This window comes from Ostrea edulis, chromosome 5, assembly GCF_947568905.1.
Source record: "Ostrea edulis chromosome 5, xbOstEdul1.1, whole genome shotgun sequence".
NCBI classification, from domain to species: Eukaryota; Metazoa; Mollusca; class Bivalvia; order Ostreida; family Ostreidae; genus Ostrea; species Ostrea edulis.
The window spans coordinates 65,272,475-65,292,530 of NC_079168.1; the positions used below are offsets into that span (position 1 = coordinate 65,272,475).

The 20,056-nt window shown below is 34.6% G+C and overlaps 1 protein-coding gene across 4 annotated transcripts in view; it reads right to left on the reverse strand.

Annotated features, from left to right (window-relative positions):
• Nucleotides 1–17,155, reverse strand: part of LOC125650131 (sodium channel protein 1 brain-like) — a 57,292-nt gene extending 40,137 nt beyond the window's left edge. For 3 of the 4 annotated variants that reach the window (XM_056165142.1, XM_048878112.2, XM_056165139.1), the window contains exon 1: nucleotides 16,661–16,815. The gene's annotated coding sequence lies outside the window, so the exon portion shown is untranslated. Of the gene's footprint in view, nucleotides 1–16,660; nucleotides 16,816–16,853 lie in introns of those variants that run through there. The other variant, XM_048878111.2, reaches the window with a different exon arrangement.
• Nucleotides 17,156–20,056: the final 2,901 nt, after the last annotated feature.

The window sequence follows — 20,056 nt, forward strand, 5'->3', positions numbered from 1 at the left end:
ACACGGATCCCCTGGACATACCAGAGGTGGGATCAGGTGCCTAGGAAGAGTGCTCTCCTCTCTCTCTCTCCTTCCCCAAACGAATTTAATTAATATTTTTACAGACATTGAGCTTTTTATCTTGTCCCTAATTAATTCCTATTTTTAAGAATATATATCACTCTAAAGGAAACTGTCGTGATAACACTTTGAAATCGAAAACTTTAGAATTTCGAGGAAAAATTAAAACCGCTGCAAATCTACAGATCGTCCTGTTAACATATGTAGTTTGTTTTACGTCCCTTTGAGAATGTTCATACATATTGAGATGTCACCATCTTTATGAGAAGTGCCACAGATGTAGACTTATTGCATGACACTCGCGGTCGTAGCAGTGAGGATTCTTTATCGTGCCGCCGCCTGCCGCGACACGAGACCATCTTGTCCAAAAGACTTCTAAATGCCGGGCGTTTGGCGAAGGAGCTGTCACTAACTATCTTTACGCCATACGCGGCTAAAGTACAAACGTGACTCGAACCCATGACCTGCCGGTCACAAATGGAACCGGCTTGGCAATAAAGCTTAATAGGACAAGACATATGTTACTGATACCAATTTTTACATTTATGGTTCGACAAGAAATAAGCCCATTATGACGATGTATTATCCTTAATACAAGTCTATATAGGTTCCATACCATGAATTCCTAAGGCAAATGATACCAATGCTAAAACGATGAATTTTGTGCTACAATCCCTGCTGATTAATGCCGTGGAATTCATTGGAGGAAGGGGGATCATTTGTTTTATTGTAAATGATAATAGTAAATCAATACAGTTTGTGATAGGCATGAACGGGTACAAATTGAAATTCAAGACTGGATATTGTTTTGTCGCATCATGTGGATTCCCAGCTCTTTTTTTTTTTACTCAGTAAAGTATTAAATTCAACTGTGTGAATTTGTCCTATGTCAGAAAATGACGAGTCGTAGCGAATCTTGAGTTTTTAAGTTCAGTTTTTGTCACCTGCTTATAAATATGTTATACATTACTGAATAAATCAGTATTGGTAGAAATACATGGCTTTTCCCTTCGATTTTAACAAATCTTCAATACATGCATGGGATACAGTACCCAAGTTAAATAATGGCTAATTAATCTTTAATCAATGTGGCCCCCAGAACCAGAAAATTGAAAAAAAGTTGATTGTTACTGAAATATTTTGATATTTAACCCCAAGTTTACAACACAATCTGCACAGTCGGACCACTAACTATAAAGGCTGAGGCAGTGGAGGACTTATATGTGTATGTACACGGGGTACACTTCGACCTTTCCGTCAGCTTCTCGATCTGACAGACAAGGCTATTGGAAAGTATTTTTCATTGGTGGAGTTCAAGGGAGATTCGGTCCTCTTTTTGTTCAATATTAAGGTATTTCAACGTAAAATGCAATATCATTTTTAACATATGCAAGCCCATAACAACTATGAAGGCAGTTTATGAAGGCGGTTACCTCACGAAAAAAATCTAGTACATCTCAATAAAACAAAATTCAGTTTACTCGTTTCTATATGTTTTCGATTCACTCGTTTCTATGGGTTTCCGGGTCAGTCGTTTACTTGTTTCTATGGGTTTCCGGGTCAGTCGTGTGCTTGTTTCTATGGGTTTCCGGGTCAGTCGTTTACTTGTTTCTATGGGTTTCCGGGTCAGTTGTGTACTTGTTTCTATGGGTTTCCGGGTCAGTTGTGTACTTGTTTCTATGGGTTTCCGGGTCAGTCGTTTACTTGTTTATGGGTTTCCGGGTCAGTCGTTTACTTGTTTCTATGGGTTTCCGGGTCGACCCAGTCGTTTACTTGTTTCTATGGGTTTCCGGGTCGACCCAGTCGTTTACTTGTTTCTATGGGTTTCCGGGTCGACCCAGTCGTTTACTTGTTTCTATGGGTTTCCGGGTCAGTCGTTTACTTGTTTCTATGGGTTTCCGGGTCGACCCAGTCGTTTACTTGTTTCTATGGGTTTCCGGGTCAGTCGTTTACTTGTTTCTATGGGTTTCCTATTCTCTCGTTTACTTGTTTCTAAGAGTTTCCAGAAAGGGTTTGTGGAGTCGGCATTACAGCGTGTGCAGTGTATGAAGATGGAGAAACGAGAACACCCTCCCCCCACCACGAATGACAATACATCATCTGTTAGTCTTCTAGCCATTATTACAGGGTCGTTTCTGGCATTAGGCATTATAGACAGGCGCTTTAGGGGGATCGCCTCCTGGATCCCAACCAGTAAGATCTTGGGACCTACTAGGGCTCTAGATCCCTTGCCTCACTTTAAATATACCCCTAGTTACGACCTTGCAAAGTGTGTATCAAATAATGATGACGAAACCTTTAACGTCTTCTGGAATCCGTTCTGTACATAGATGACATAGTAACCGGTAATCATTATGCCCTGCATCAGAGTTGCAGTGGGTATTTACCCCGAGTTGTATAATGTATTTCACCATTCAGCCGAAGTTATCGAACACTTATTGGATTCTGCCGTGTGGTAAAGTGAAGCCTCGCTTTGCAGTGCTGCGTGGTAAAGTGAAGCCTCGCTTTGCAGTGCTGCTGAGTGGTAAAGTGTAGCCTTGCTTTGCAGTGCTGAGTGGTAAAGTGAAGTTTCGCTTTGCAGTGCTGTTGCTGCTGTTATTCGAACGGATTCTAATATACTATATTCGTAAAACTACATCGATTTTATCATCATTATATTTCAAATGAAGAAAATTCCTCGCGAGTTCGGATATCCAACTGTGTTGTGATTATTGTTCGCCTATTACTTCCTGAAGATGCAAGTATCAAGTAGAAAGCCAAAGATATCAAAACTTGACATATTGAAACGTTCGTTCTGTTGTACTTATAGCATATATAACATAAGTGCATTGATATTTTTAAGCACGAACGGAGATCGTTATCAGTATATATATATACGCCTAAACAACTAAATTTAGACAATATCGAACAATAAAATAACGTCATTTGTTTCCATGTAGTTGACAGGAACAAACCCTGGTCCCCATTGTCGTGCATATGACTCCTCTTCGTACGCTTCTCTGCCAGTCATATGGCTGACTGACTCCACAGACAGAGTGAAGCCCAAGACTATTTTGACAGGAAATCAGCTGTTCTACAAGATATCAGGACCTGATCATGTCATAATACCATGTCTGCGTACAGAATATCTGCAAGGTCAGCAGGGTTAGAAGGAAAAAGAGGCCCATGGGCCTTTACGTTCACATGAGTATGCACATAAATCATTGTGTTACCCGTGTGCTTTTTAATACATCTCCAATTTATATACTATGTACTGGATGCTAGATATGAATCCTGGTATAACTATTACACACAATTTATAACAAAATTCATTTATAGGTGAGCAAGTTACATCAGAGCGAAAAGCGATATTCTATTTAAATTCTGAAAAGGCAAATGAATTTTTACACTTTTCAAAGAGTGTTCATTATATCATAACAGGTAATCATACGAACAGGTTGCCTGCTTGATGACTTTTTAGAGTATATTGCATTTTCAACATATGATTAACTAAAACCCATCCATTAATTAGACCTGAACCCAGGGTCATAAATTTCACATTGCTCATTATAATCATACAGTTTGTCTGCGTGATGCACAACATTGAAGATATTCTATTGCATTTTCAATATATAATGAATATAACTAATCTAACCCCACTCTGGTACCTGCACCCTAGATAAAAAAAACAACCCACACACCCAAAAAAAAAACCCCAATAAAAACCCCTCCCCCAGAATTTTGAAACTCAACTATTTTCAAAGGTACACAGTCATATGCTCCAATTTTTATGGTAGATCCCGGTAAAGATATCAATACTACGGTATTTTACGAATAAAATGAACATTCAACTCCATTAAATATGCATATTAAAAACTACGGTTGAAAATAGTTCCAAGACAGCCTATCTTTTCAAACTCTTTCCATACGGGCCGAGTGCTGACCATGTGACTGTTTTATCAAGTGCTATTCCCCAGCAATTCTGGGATCTACCCTATGGTGTTTTACACATGACCTGGCATTAGGAACTTGGATTGATACGCCTTTTCTCCTACATCTACTGTAGATGAACTGAATGCCAAACCTTACCGAAGCCATTGTTTTCTTCCGACCAAGACTTACACAAGGCATTATACAAATAAAGGTAACCGGAAGTGTCCGAGAGTTAAATTAGTCAAGTTCTAAAATTCGTAATATATTTCTGATAGGACCTAAATGGACTTCCGTATCCTTTCAACAGTGGTGAAATTAAACAGTTTACATTGTAGATACTGTACACTAACTATGCTACAGTAGTTTGGAAACAAGGAATCTTGATTATTAGTGCGTATGTACATAGTCATTGCACATTTGGTAATGGGATATATATTCTAAAGCTTCATTTATAATTCACGTGAGAGACACAGTGAGATCATTAATATAATATAAAACTCCGTGACATGAATGTTAAATGTTGCTTAATAAACAGAACATCATTAAAAGGAACAATTTCTCAAATTTCGTAGATAATTCTAAATTTTTACCTAAAGTAATTTATGTTCCAAACGCACTCGTAGGTTGCTTCAAATCTCGAGTCCATTTAATCATCTGGGGGGGGGGGGGGGGGGGGGGTGCATAGGATTGGGATTTGGTCAATTAAGTGGCCATATTTCTCCGAGACGGAAGGAGAAAACAAAATTAAATGTTCCATTTCCTAATTGCAAACGGCAAAAATTTGAATTGTAGTTTCACACGCTGTGAAAAGATTTACACCTCTCGTTTAAAGACATGCAATCAAATATAAAACATAAATAAACAATTCATTCAGAAGAAATAAAAAGATAATAAAGAATTTATTGTTCACAAATTTACAAATTCATTGTTAACAAATTATATTGATAAATGAGCAGCTTTGTTGGAAACGAACCGACTACTCTAGAATTTTTTTTTTTTTAATTTCCTTAATCAAATTCGCAGGGGCATGTTGTTTACACCAAATTCTCCGGCGTATCACACTCGAGCGGATTCCTGTTCCAAATGAGCAGTCTATTCTTTTTATTTGAGCAAAAACTTATAATTTCAATTAAGTGCTTTATAAAAACATTCCATTTGATCAGTAATTGAGAAAAGAGAACAAAAGGCATCATATCATTATCAAAAAGGCATGCATCATTAAGAAAATGTTGACACCCCCTCCAAAAACTAGATGCAAGAAAAGATCCACGTCACGATCTCGTGATGCTCTATATCATGAAAACATGTACCCTATTGTGTACGCATTGTTTATTGTGTACGCATCGTCTATTGTGTACGCATTGTCTATTGTGTACGCATCGTCTATTGTGTACGCACTGTCTATCGTGTACACACTTTCTATCATGTACACACTTTCTATCATGTACACACTTTCTATCATGTACACACTTTCTATCATGTACACACTGTCTATTGTGTACGCACTCTCTATTGTGTACACACTGTCTATTGTGTACGCACTGTCTATTGTTTACGCACTCTATTATGTACGCACTGTCTATTGTGTATGCACTGTCTATTGTGTACGCACTGTCTATTGTTTACGCACTCTCTATTGTGTACACACTGTCTATTGTGTACGCACTGTCTATTGTGTACGCACTCTCTATTGTGTACACACTGTCTATTTTGTACTCTTTATATAGTGTCTATGACACGGATTACTTCGTTACCTTCCACTTTTTCATTCTCGTAATTTCAGTCCGGATAATATTAGGGTGATCATACGCAATTATTTAGCCTAGGACATCATCAACTTTGATTTTAATGACATGTAATGTAATGAACTTTGTTGGAATGCCTAAAAACCGCGTGGTTTGAGCACATATCACATTACGGTTATATGATTTAGACCTATTTGTATATAAAATCCGCTGAGATACAGTGTAACCAGATTCCTACAAACTTTAAGCCAATCCATACTATCCCAAACCCTTGATGAAAATGAGTGAAGCAATGTATAATTCTATCATCAATTTTGCAGAGGGTCTGACTATAGGGGACAAAAGTCCGTGCTTGACTTTATTATCTGCCTCATGAATATTCAATGATGGAAAGTCACGTTATAATGCGGATTATATTCTCGAACAGAAACAAACATATATCTATATAAATACAGGTACACAAAGTGACTTTCATCATCATATAGAAGCTTTGAACAAATTCTGTCTTATAAGACACAAAAACAGGTCAGCTAATAATTGAGCACAACTTGTGCCCATGGGAAATCCAATACTGATGAAAGACCTGATCACCATAACAACATAAATATTGTCAACGAGGAACTCCAGCAGCATATTTTTAAGGAATGAAGGAAATACTTAAAGAAATTTAGTTCTAAATCTGAAAATTTTATTTTGTAAAAAATATAGTTTTGTGACTAATTATAATCATTGATAAAATGTAAACTAACGAAGTTTATGATTTCATCAAAATAAAGATTTCGGTACTATTGAATATATATAGGATGTCCCATGGTTTGTGGTTTCAACCGTTTGATATGATTTATATTCAACAAGTTGTGTTTTCTATAACACACAAGTTGAATAGAAATCAAATCAAACCAAAAACCATGGGATATTCTTTTTAAATCACACATTAACACCCCCCCACCCTAGTTATTTAATTATGTTACTGTATTGTTGGGAATTTTGCTTCCTGACATATTGTAAACAAACTACATAAAATTGATGTTTGTTTGTGATATCACAAATGGTGTAGGAAAGCATGTGTAATAATTGAAATTTATGTAATGAGTGATATCCACTGGATAAAAGGAGTAAACGTGATAAATAGGAATACGGTATATAGAAATTAATTTTTGTATGGGAAGACAATAATGTAGTTTTGCTTCATTCAGAGCCTCTGAACAGATTAAAAATAGATTTTTATTTTCTAACAGAAATATCAATAACAAAAGTTTAGATATCTTATTTTTTTCTGACATTGGAATAGTAAATCACAATTTTACAACAAAATTTTCAACACCAAAATGACAGCTAATATTGCTTTAAAAATACATAATACAATTATATGAAATAATTTGTAGCAGATTTGGGTTTTTCATAAAACCACTTTGCAGTTTATAAAACATATCTATCTATCCCAAAATCATTCCTGTGTATGAATATTCTAGGTAAATATGGTCCATTAAATATATTATACCATGTTCAAAAGCTTGAAATCAAAACCAAATTAACCATACTTTTCATCTCTACAAGATTTTAGTAGACCACATACATGTAGAATACTTCAAACCTTTACATGCAAGACTTCATGATAATAGATTGTCAATACTCTAATTTTTGAAACACAATTTTATAGTAAACACATTTGTAATCAATATACTTCAAAGAACAAAGGGAGGTCTTCCCACCTCAATACAGTGATAACCCAGGAAGAATCAATGTCTCTCAGCATAATGGGTTAACCAAGACAATGATAAAATAATTCATTGAAGTAGGTAATAAGAAAAATCTCCACTTTTACAATTCATCAGAATTACCCAGATCAGACGCAGAAAGGCATATATCAAACATGTCCGATGAATTTCAAAAACCTAATCAATATTCATAATTATCACCTTAGATTAACTATTTTTAAGGAATCAATACTCATGAATATTTGAGTGAGCAATATTGTCAGGAGAGAGGGCTATGGAGACTAGACAAACTTCATATTTCAAACACTAAAATAAATTCTTAAAACCGTACTTGCAATGGACTGTGAAATGTACAATGATCCCTCTATGAATTTGATTTACAAATTAAAACAATATTCTCTGCCTGATTGAAATACAGTACAACCTGACAATAATGAACATCCCAGGAAGTCTAATGATTTCATTACATCCATAATTTGTTTTATTCTTAAGTGATACATGTATTTCATTTTAGACAATCTTTGAAGTCATGTTTAGAAAATGTGTGAATGTGTACTTATGGATTAGCTAAAGAGGGAGGGGTGTTAATGGTGGCATGTCCACAAATTTCAAAAGGAGGCTCAGAAGTATATTTGCATGTGTCCTTCCTCCCAATGCCCACAAGAAACTTTAAAGTCTGCAGTCTCTAGCAAAGTTTTTTCCCCTTGTGATCAAGGATTAAATTGCATAGGTTTTGTGTGTCCACACTTTTAAATCACTCGGCTACTCCACTGGATTTGATTTTATATATTTTGATTTCACAGTTTTAATGTGTTGCATAACTATGTACTATACACAATTAGATGGGATTTTTTCCATTAAAAATGACAATAACTGACCAAGAAATCAGACTTACAAAAGGCTGTTTATTTCTTCATCTGGAGATTGTTTAATATATATATATTAGGCTAAAAATAAAAATATATTTGTTTCCCCTTGCCCAGCCAGGTCCAAAAAAAAGTCAAATTTTTTTAACCCAAAAATCACGCATTTTTTTTTTTTTTATTTCCGGAACAAAAATCGTTCTGATATCTTATTAAGTACATCTGTTTCTACTAAGTCAAGAATAAATGTTTTGGTTTTGTTTTCAATGTTTTCTTTGAAAAGATGTGATGTTTCTATGTAGGTATTCATAAAGTAAACCAACATATTGCATCCACTGAGTGCATTCACCCTAACATGTCCAAGAATATGAATTATAAATGCCAGCAGACATGTCAATCCAGTGACTAAGATAAAAACAAGCTCGACCAATACATGGCATACTCTTCTTCTGATGTATAATATTGAAAATGACTATCAGTGCTCTGAGCTGCTTTTTCATAGGTGTTTCCAACAAAAATTTTCAAAAAAACAAACAAAAAAACACCTGCCTGCCTGGTCTGTTTCAAAAGTCAGACCCGGGGGAGGGGAAACAAACATTCTTTTAAATATGGCCTTAATATAAACTTGCAAATCTTTTTAAGAAAATCTAAAGAGAATTAACCTTTCTGAAGAAATGCATATTTTTTCTATTTCGAAGTGTTCACAAATGCGAACACTTTTGCAGGTTCCTGTACTTGAAAGGTGAAGATAACAGTGATCAATCTCATAACTCCTATAAGCAATACAAAATAGATCTCTATGGAGATAACCACTCCCTGAACCTGACACTACCAAGTGAAGACAGATTTGTATGAATATTGAAACCATTATAAAAGTGAGAAATCATGATTAAAAAAGCAGGTTAATTCACAATGAGTCAATTAATTCCTGCAATAGGATCGAGTCATAATTTGTGTTCAAAAGTATGACTAAATTTTGAATCAATATTTGTGGTCTACCTTTATCCGTTTGCATTATTTCTTCAAAAGGCATAATGAAATATGTACTGGTCTGTCTCTAAATGGTCACACATATAACATATCCGATTTGCATAATTCATATACTCATATACCCATAGAGCTTGCAGCCTGTTGGATCGAGTGTCTTAATTTTTTATCAATCACACTGACTGTCTTTCAAACCTTGCTCTTCACAAGTGGTAGGAGGGAGATCTTGAAGTAAACCATGCCCCCCACTCTCCTTTCAATTTTTTTGTTTAAAATTTTAAAACTGCACAATGATCTTTATAACCAATCAGAAAATTTATAGACTTATACTTGACCATTGCATTGAGAGCAACCAATTTGTGTTCCTTAAAGTTCTTTAATTCAGCAATTTTAATTTACATGTAAATAAAACATTCTTATACAACAACATTCCAGCCACTCAGGAAAGGTGAAAAAATATGTATTGTGTTGGTAACAAACTGAGGGCATTAGACCCCCAAATACCTATAATTTGTGTCACAGTACCAACTAAATAAAAGTAATAACCCCCAAAACAATGTGTACATTATGGTATGATGCCAAACAACCAGCCGTTAGAATCCTGCAAGAAATCCACACAGTAACTTAGTTCAGTATTTGATATTTAGTTTTAATGGGTCTGTCTGTCTTAATGAAGATTGTAATGTCCATAATGATTAATTCATCCTAACCCGAACTGGGGTGCCTTAAGTTAGATTCAGTGGTACTAAATACTTTTTCTCCGCATTTAAAGTTATTGTAATATAGGAAAGGAGAAAATTTGTGGTTGGACCGGGAATCGAATCCGGGACCCCTGCAGTCATGTGCTCTATAACCAGAGCTAACCCAGGTCGATACCTACAGTCCATATAGCCCAAACTACTACACTTTTAATCACCTGCAGTGAATTGATTGAAATTCACATCTGCAGCGAATGCTAGCAGCCTTGGTCATTCAGAGTGAACTTGTTAATCTCAGTCATTCTGTAGTGGACTCACCTGAGATGAACAATTAAAAGAATTGAGCAACAGTATACCACTAAATCCAGATGAACAGGAAGTTACAGCACCAGTGTTCATCATTTGTACACTCCAGAGAAGGAAGCGAGAGGATGCCTGTAAATTCGACCATCAAGTTGTTACAGCATGTTGTCATGTCCTGTTGCCTATTATTTCAGTATACAATTACCAAAGCATGGAAAAGTTCTAGTGGAGTTTTGGAATTGTGAAATACACTTAAATCAATAAATGAACCCTTTAAACAATTCTTGATAAAATTGACAATGGTGGTGAGGGAGTACTGTAGACGGTCATTAATTATCAGGTGTCGGCTCCGTTCTCATTCTATACCATTGTTTGTTCCTTTACTAATGGACAATTAATACAGTCAGTTATATCAACTATATTCCTTGTGATCAAAGCAATACACCATCAATAGTACGGTATCCAAAACACACACAGAAAATTAAATCGTACCAGGTCTTTACAAAGTATCAAGTCAATAACATTTATTTCCTGAGGAGAAATGTTTCAGCTCTGCAATTAATAACTACATGTATATTATATTAAACTATCATCTTTGAACATGCGACCTTAAAAAAAATACAAAATGTAAAGGAACCTTGAAAAGCTTTCACAGTAGAAGGTACAAGCTTGTTAACAAATTATTTTATGGTCGTATCATATACTATTTTCAACATGCCCTAAGAGAACACAGCATCGAACAAGATAACTTCACTAAGTTGCCTATTGATATTTGCACAAAATTGATGGGATCTATAATTTTCAATGTTTGATGATAAAAAGTTCATGAGATTTAATTTTCATAATTGAAGAGAATTTGAATTTGAGAACATCTTTATCCATATTAACAACAACAAAAAAACATTGAAAAACAAAATTAAAAAAACCAAACAAACAAAACAACAAACACACCCACATCCAGAAAGGAGTCAAGGTCATGTGATATTAAAGGTCATATCACAAATTTTGTGGAGAAGATACAAGTCACACTATGTGAATTAGGACAAGTCTGTATTCCTACATTGTATACATTTACATTTCCAAAGTTTTAATTGGATATCTTTACCAATTGAAATGATAGCAATTTCCTCGTGAATGTGCACAATGTGCATAAGAATCTTGATAAATATAGTACAGCTATTTCAATTAATAGCTGGGAATATTCCGACAGAAATGAAAGTGAATATAAATACAAAAAATAAATTTCATTTCTTAAAATACTTGAGGATATGAACAGCAATGCTTCACGCCAGCATACTTTTTATGAAGCGCTAATACACTTCATGAAGTATGCTGGCAAAAAGCATTGCAGTTCATACCCTCATGTATTTTCAAAAATGAAATTTATTTCTTAAATGTACCACTAGAATTTTGTCAATGCTGGGCTGTTTACTGATGAACTTTAACCTGTTCTAAAATCTTTAACATGGTAAATCATCTGGAAAATATACCTAGGTCATACTTGGCACCTGATGAAAGGTTGGAAGTGTACCTCCTATGTAAGATTGATCATGGCAGGACCTAAAGGAATGTACACTTTTATAACACTACAATATGATCATACAGCTCTACTAAAATATATGTCACAATCAGCATCCGAAGCAAGCAAGGTGATTAATATTACAAGTAGAGAGAGAGAGAGAGAGAGAGAGAGAGGAGTCCATAAACTTTACTGGTTATCATCGGAATTCTACAGAACAAATTCATCTGAAGCAAGAGTAATTGAGCACAACCCTAAATTGTAAGGTCTATGCATTGTGAGGCTTAAAACAGCTTGGGAAATGAACTGAGTCTACTGAGTCTAGAACTTTATCCAGGATTCAGATGCCTGATATATATATATATATATATATACACACACACATCACAAAACTGTTTTGCTCAATTTTGGCTTCAGAATTTAATAATATAATAAAGCACAGATACTGCTTTGGTTGAATCATTATACATACAATATACCAAGTGATGGATTGATATATCCCAGTGAAAAAACTTGAATGAAATATTGAAGTCAGCATTTCACAAATTCTATGATCTAATTAGCAAATATAAGCCATCAGTGGGTCGAATGTTCTCTGGCATGTTTCACACCATTCTTTGCATGCTGATTTTGATTACAGATTGCTGTTTACCTGACTGGGATAGAGGGCTAATGGCAGGTATGACTGGTCAACAGGGAATGCCTTCTGGTGACCTCCTAATCACCTGATCCCACCTCTGGTGTGTCCAGGGGTCCGTGTTTGCCCTTCTCTTAATTTTGTATTCTTTATAGGATTTATAAGACTGATCAACTTTTGTTACTTTTACTTGTTCATTCTCCTCTTAAAATTTGTGAAATTAATTGTTTTTACAATGTGAAATTTTAATTAAAATCTTGATATTTACTCATTTCATAATGAAACTTATGAAGTTTGACTTTGAAGTTTGATTTTTGGGGCAATATGCATCGCTTAACATACAAGTATAATTTTTCTAAAATTCATATGGTAGTAAAGTAACTTCAATTTCCAGAGCCAGATAAGATCAGTGCAAATCTGCTGAAAAATCTGATGTCAATTCAACAGAAATGTTTGTGAAAATATGAATTTTGAAAAATTAAATGAGTGTTCTGAATCTACACAGAAACACAGCTTAGTAGTGTTGTTTTAGTTTGTTCACAGGAAAAAAGAGGCTATTACGTTTCAGAAAGCTGTGTAAATCATTACCTTGAAACCATCTCATGATAAAGTACACTCACAATGCTAACTGCCCATTAATCCTTCGAAACTTGTGTATATTTATTCTGAATAATTGGCAACTAATGTTAATATTGGTTTAAATTCTGTTTCAATGCAAAATGTACTTTAAAATTATGAATTTAAATCTCATATAATAAGTAAAGACCAAGGACTTTGGAAAGGAAGATTGAAAAAAGAAAATCCCTGAAGTTGACACTAGGAGCTTAAGGTGAATAGGCAGGCCCACATTCAGATCACCAGCGAATATCAGTGTGAATCTCTCCTTAAATACCATGATAAAAATTTGCATGGCTCAACTTCTTTGTTGTTTACTGTCAGAAATAACATTCAAAACGAAAACTAACCTCTCATTAAGGAAAAAACAATGACTCAGTTTTCTAAAAGAGATGAATTCATGGAAAATACAAACAAGAAAATTGATTTAATGATGCCATATATAAAAAAAAACCATGAGGCCTGTGGATCACAATGCTCACCTGAATCAAACCTCATTCTTGCTGAGAAACAATTTTTATAAACTTGGGATTATTTTGTGGCCCCAATTTGGGAGGGGGGGGGGGTGTAAAATAAATGACTCCATCCTATTTTCTACCATTTGGAAATACCATGGTCCTTTAATTGAACAATTTCATTCCCAATGTCCAAGAATTCCTTTTGCAAATTGGTGGTTCTGGAGAAGACTAAATACAAAATTTCCAGCTTATCTTAAAAAGAAACTTCCAAATTGTCAAGAGGAATTGTTAGGCAGTGGCATCATATAATGTCTGAAGTGTATAGTTTCAGACAGACAACTGTTAAATTATATACACATGTGTTTTACCCTTTATTCCCGACACAACTAATACCCAACAGTGATTTTATGGGATATATGCACAACTATGTATAAAATTGGTTTATATTGGCTTGTATCAACATTTTTCATTTACTCCTAAGAGGTGTAGAAAGAGCAATGACACTTCAGTGCAATCACCAATAAGATATTTCATTATTGGAAGCTGAAATCTTCCATAAATCTAAAGCATAATTATCTCTGATGGTAATTGCCAGCCATCTCTAACACTAATAAAGTCATTCTGAGAAAACCCGAGGTTAGATACAGAAATGAAAAAAAATAAGTCATCAATGATTAACTATTTACTGGCAGTCAAATGAACAACTAATAGGTGATTAGAAAAGTGTAACACACCATTTCTTTTGACCGAGATTAATTTTGTCAGTATTAACAAATAAGTCCCTGGATGACCGTTATTAGATTTCTTCTATCACTTCATAAACAAACCAGCTGCATGCTTCAGAAAGTAGCCCTAAGCTAACAAAGAGTGTCTCAGTTTTTATGCATTCACAAGAAGCAATAAAATGATAGGGATAAATAATGCACAAACCCCCCCATATTCATGGCCGGCACTTCCTTCTTATTTGAGGAGATAAAGAAATGAAAGAATTGATGTTTTGGCTCAGAAACCCATTACCCGGGCAGGCAGCGATTTTCGATCAAATGACTAATAAAATCAAATGCTCTTTTTATTGCAATTATTTCATTTTGTTTGAATATTTCCTTCTATGAACATGCTTTTGCAATTTATTTCTGAATAATTACAAAACCACTGGGAAATCTCATACTTTACAAGTCAAGCAGCCTGATGACCCAATAAGTGAGATCGAGATATAGTTTTCCAATAATTCGGCTGTCATTCTTTGTAGCACTCAATATAACCTAATGTAAATCACAGCCATTGATACAAAGGTTTCCACCAATGTACGGACCCTTCCTGTCTGTGACCCATATATCAGCCACTTGCAGTTTAAATATTTCCCATATATCAGCCACTTGCAGTTTAAATATTTCAAGGACTATTTAATTTTGGAACATTAGAGCAATTTTTATACATTCTAAATCTGTTTTCAGTGATTTCCAGTTTATTCCGATCTCGCCTGCAATCTAAATAGGAAGTGTTGCAAAATGCAATTATAATCCCTTCAGCAGACTTGACGGGGGAGGGCATATTGATATACATAATGAATCTCGAGAGGATGGATAATATGTCAACATGAAATATCAGAAGCAAGGCTACAGACCAAATTTTTCTATTTCCCCAGTGCATATCATGTCACAATCTAATGATTTATGGATAATCAATTCAAAAGACAAAATCAAAATACTGCATAAGTTGTTTTTTTTTTTTTTTTTTTACTTTTTAAAAAAAACCCATACAGTATCCAAAAAGGATGAATGAGAAAATAGAATTACATATAACACATACCAATACCAAGACTTTGTATGTAGACTCTACAGTGCATGGCTTTCCCCAACCTTTCCATTTATTATTAATGAGAAGTGCCTTTTGGTCAATTAATCTCCTATATATATATTGCATGTTCATGAATCTCCTTATGTATTGTCTGCATGCAGTGTTGGCTGACAGGAATAAATCAATGCAATGAGAGGGTTTTCTTTTCTGCGATATAATGCAATGAGTTATAAAACATCAGAAAATGCAGCTTTAATATGCAATCTTCATTATATTGATGATTTCCTCAGGCACAAAGCCACTCACAAATAAAACGCAGAACTGGAGGATACTAAGAGATTATTCTCAATTTTTTGTACTGCTGGTTACAAAATGAAAGATTTACCTATACATATTGTAGAGTTTAAATACGAAATGTACACAATCATTTAAAATATAATGAAAATAGTCCACAGATCTGGAAAGTTTTGTACTGATTTCATTTTGCAAATCTATGTTAAATTTATGAATCAATCTTGGCAATGATGAATTTATGAAATATAAGACATTAACATCAGTCTTTAAGTAAATCAATATCATTCCTTGACATGTATCTACGGTCACCCAATCAGATACAATACACTCCTGCATTCATGCAATCTACAAAATGGTTTTTGGTGAATTCACTCAACATGCAAAATTGTGAAAAATCTATGTACAGTGAAAATATCTATAGATTACCGGTGATGGTTGAAGTCTTTCATTTTAAAGTTTTTGAATTTGTGAAACGCAATCTTCCTGACTTTAGCTAAATCTTCCATGGCAAACTTGACCATGACCTTTACCTGACTTACAGCTTAAACAGTCATCAATTAATATATCTTAAAGTAGTTTAATGTTAGGATGAAGTTAAAACCTGAAGACAGACAAAACTTAAAAGATACTATATTGATTTTGAATTTTGAACAATAAGAATAGATTAGTCCTTGATCTTGACTAAATTCAAATTGGCTATTTGCTAAGTTGACCGTTGATGTCATCTTTCAATTTGACCTTTCATTTCACTATAGCATGAGGTCTCTATCTTACATAGATAAAAAGCTTGACCCGCAATTTTAAAGTTGCAGACAGATAAAACAAAAGCTATACAATCCAAATCTTCGATCTTGGGGGTATATTTGCATCAGAGGAACAATTCACATGCTTTTCAAATAAGTCTGTAGCTTATATCATAATTATATATATATATTTCTTATATAACTCAAACACTAGTGAAAAGTATAAAATCTATAAACTTTGGAAACAATCTTTTTAATCTGCCATCTGTAAAGTGAACAATGTCGCTTCAAACTTTAAGAGACAAACCTACTTTTTGAGCTGCCCTCAGCGCAACACATCCTTTGATACAGTCCCTGTGTGTTACTACAACACTGAAATCTACAATGTGTTTTCCTGCTCCATCAGTTACAACAATCACTTGAACTTCCGTCAAAATACACAATAACTCAACGATTTGTATGGATTTACCTATCATGTGACACATCCAATTCATTGATGCTTACCTGGAGCATGTTGCTGCCTATCCCTCGAGAATATCTGTTGAAGAGTCAATTCACTTAAAGCTTTGTCATATTCTAACTTGTACCATCAGTTGAAACCTCAATCTCCAGGATTTGAACTGATTAAAATCAATTCAAACTTTTTTGCAGGTTAATGAGTAAAGATCTCCTGACAATTTTTTCCTTGGGATACATTATGACAATGGTGTGTTGAAAGAGGTATTGACCTGTTCAAACTCTACAACCCAGGCCTGTATAGGGACAGTGTTCAAACTGCTGAATACCTGATGAATCCATTACTGCCTGCCTTACAACTTTTTATTTTATTGGTACCATTGTCAATATATTCAATAAAATTTTCAAATGATATCTAATTTCCTTTCAAATACATTGCCTTGACTATTGAATGCCAAGATCCAGATTGCATTGAAAGAAAACTTTAAATCCATCATGATCATTATTTGTTAACATCCATTAATTTGTGTGTATCTTACAAAAAACTGAATGTTTTCTGGTATTCTATCAAATGCAAGTGCAGGTATTAAAATACATATCCTATACCCTTTTAAAGAATAGGTATTAACTTGTTCAAGCATAACACTTGAAATATGAAATCATAGCTGTCATTCAATTATTGGTATAACAAAAGATTTTTCAGTCAGATATGATCAGAAATTACATTTCGTAATTTTTTATTAATCACCTGTGAGATATTTTGCAATAATGCTTTATGTAAATACAAGTAGATGCAAATGTAAAGAATAGTGTAAGCAATTTTTTGGACCCATTATGAAAAAAAAGGTGGGGTTGGCTATACATAAATTGCAAAATATTCTTTAGCTCAATATATATATCATCAAGAATATGTCCAAGAATTAAATTGTTTGGCCCTTACACTTTTCATTGGAACACCCCCCCTATTTGAAACTGCTTTCTATGGGAATAAAAGTTGATAATAATGTTTTCAATGAAGACTATGACATACTAAATATATATCATTCTGTCTTCCATGTCTCTACAGACTAAGGACAAATCTAATTTCTCCTAAATGTCTGTTTCAGTTTTCCATATTCAAAAATTGCCAACGAGGATGTGAAAACACCTACAAATACTGTCATTGTGACATCATCACAATACCTACAAATACTGTCACTGTGACATCATCACAATACCTACAAATACTGTCACTGTGACATCATCACAATACCTACAAATACTGTCACTGTGCAGACTTCATCACAATATACCTACAAATACTGTCACTGTGACATCATCACAATACCTACAAATACTGTCACTGTGACATCATCACAATACCTACAAATACTAGCTGTCACTATGCAGACATCACAATATACCTACAAATACTGTCACTGCAAACATCATCACAATATACCTACAAATACTGTCACTATGACATCATCACAATACCTACAAATAATGTCACTATGACATCATCACAATACCTATAAATACTGTCACTATGACATCATCACAATACCTATAAATACTGTCATTTTACTACTGTTGATGTGACAATACCTACAATAAATTGCTGGTTTTATTTGTAACTTAGTGCACTAAGACAAATCCCAAAACAAATTTGTAAATTTGTAAACTTCCACAAATATTCATTTTACAGTCACAATGTCCTATTCACATTTTATACTTTTTATACTTTCAAATCTCTTTTGAGAAATTATTTTCAGTATTGATTTTTTCCCTGTGGATGTCTTTAAAATCATAACACAATGTACTGAAATGCTAACATGTTTGAATGAATTACACACATATTGCATAATCTTGTGACATCACTTGAAACTTTTAACACAACAAATACACTAACTAAACATAAAGGACAAAAGGTTCAAGGATCCTGAGACTCAGCTGAGTCAGTGTTAACCTTTCTCTAATAAACAAATCTGGAATAAAAAACCCTCAATGTGGCCCCCACACGGAACCAAAGGACATAATTAAATCTACACAATCTTAAATCTGCACTAAAGGTGTCTCATGCAATTCATTTGATAAAAGTGTAGCCTTGCTGATGAGAAATAGAATTTAAATATTTCCCCCATAGATACATATGTAAAACACTCTTGTCCAAGGGTCATGATGTCAACTTACAGCATTAATACACGAGGATGTTTACATATCCGTTTCATGAATTATATATAGCTTGTTATACCATGATGACAAAATTTTAAAGATTTTCTTTTCTCTTCCTTTGCTAAATTACAAAACTCTACCGCTGCTCCATAAGGGAATGAAAGAAAGCTCACATACCCCACACTCCAACATTGCTTGACAATGCCTCACATAATGAATGGTAATGCTATGCATTACTGCAAGAACAAGATAGATGGGCTCAAAATTCTAAGTTCAAAACAAGCATAACTCCCAGAAAAACTGATTCAGAAATTCCTGGGAATGTGCACATCTTTACAGTGTGTTCTTATTAACTACAAAGTTTCACTAAATTCTGTTGAGTGGGCTCAGAGGAGTTGTGCTGATAAGAACAAGACAGGTGGGCTCAAAAATCTAAGTTCAATAGGGGCATAACTCCCAGAAAAATTATTGAATCTTTTGGGAAAATGCACATCTACACAGTGTGCCCTTATGAACTACAAAGTTTCACGAAATTCTGTTGAGTGGTCTTAGAGGAGTTGCACTGACAAGAAAGAGACTAATGGACTGATGAACAGGCAAAAAGATTATACCTTCCATAACTTTGTTGCGTGGGGTATAATTACAGCATTATGCAGTATACACATATGCTTTACAGTGATTAACAGGAATGCTTTGCTCTAACATTTTGGCATTTTTTCTTCGATAGAAGAAATTTTTGTTGACAAACACTATGGCCCCATCCCAGCCCTGATCTTGACCACAGAAGGCCCTGATTGACCACAGAAGGCCCTGATCTTGACCACAGAAGGTCCTGATCTTGACCACAGAAGGCCCTGATTTTGACCACAGAAGGCCCTAATCTTGACTACAGAAGGCCCTGATCTTGACCACAGAAGGTCCTGATCTTGACCACAGAAGGCCCTGATTTTGACCACAGAAGGCCCTAATCTTGACTACAGAAGGCCCTGATCTTGACCACAGAAGGTCCTGATCTTGACCACAGAAGGTCCTGATCTTGACCACAGCAGGTTCTGATCTTGATCACACAAGGCCCTGATCTTGACCACAGAAGGCCC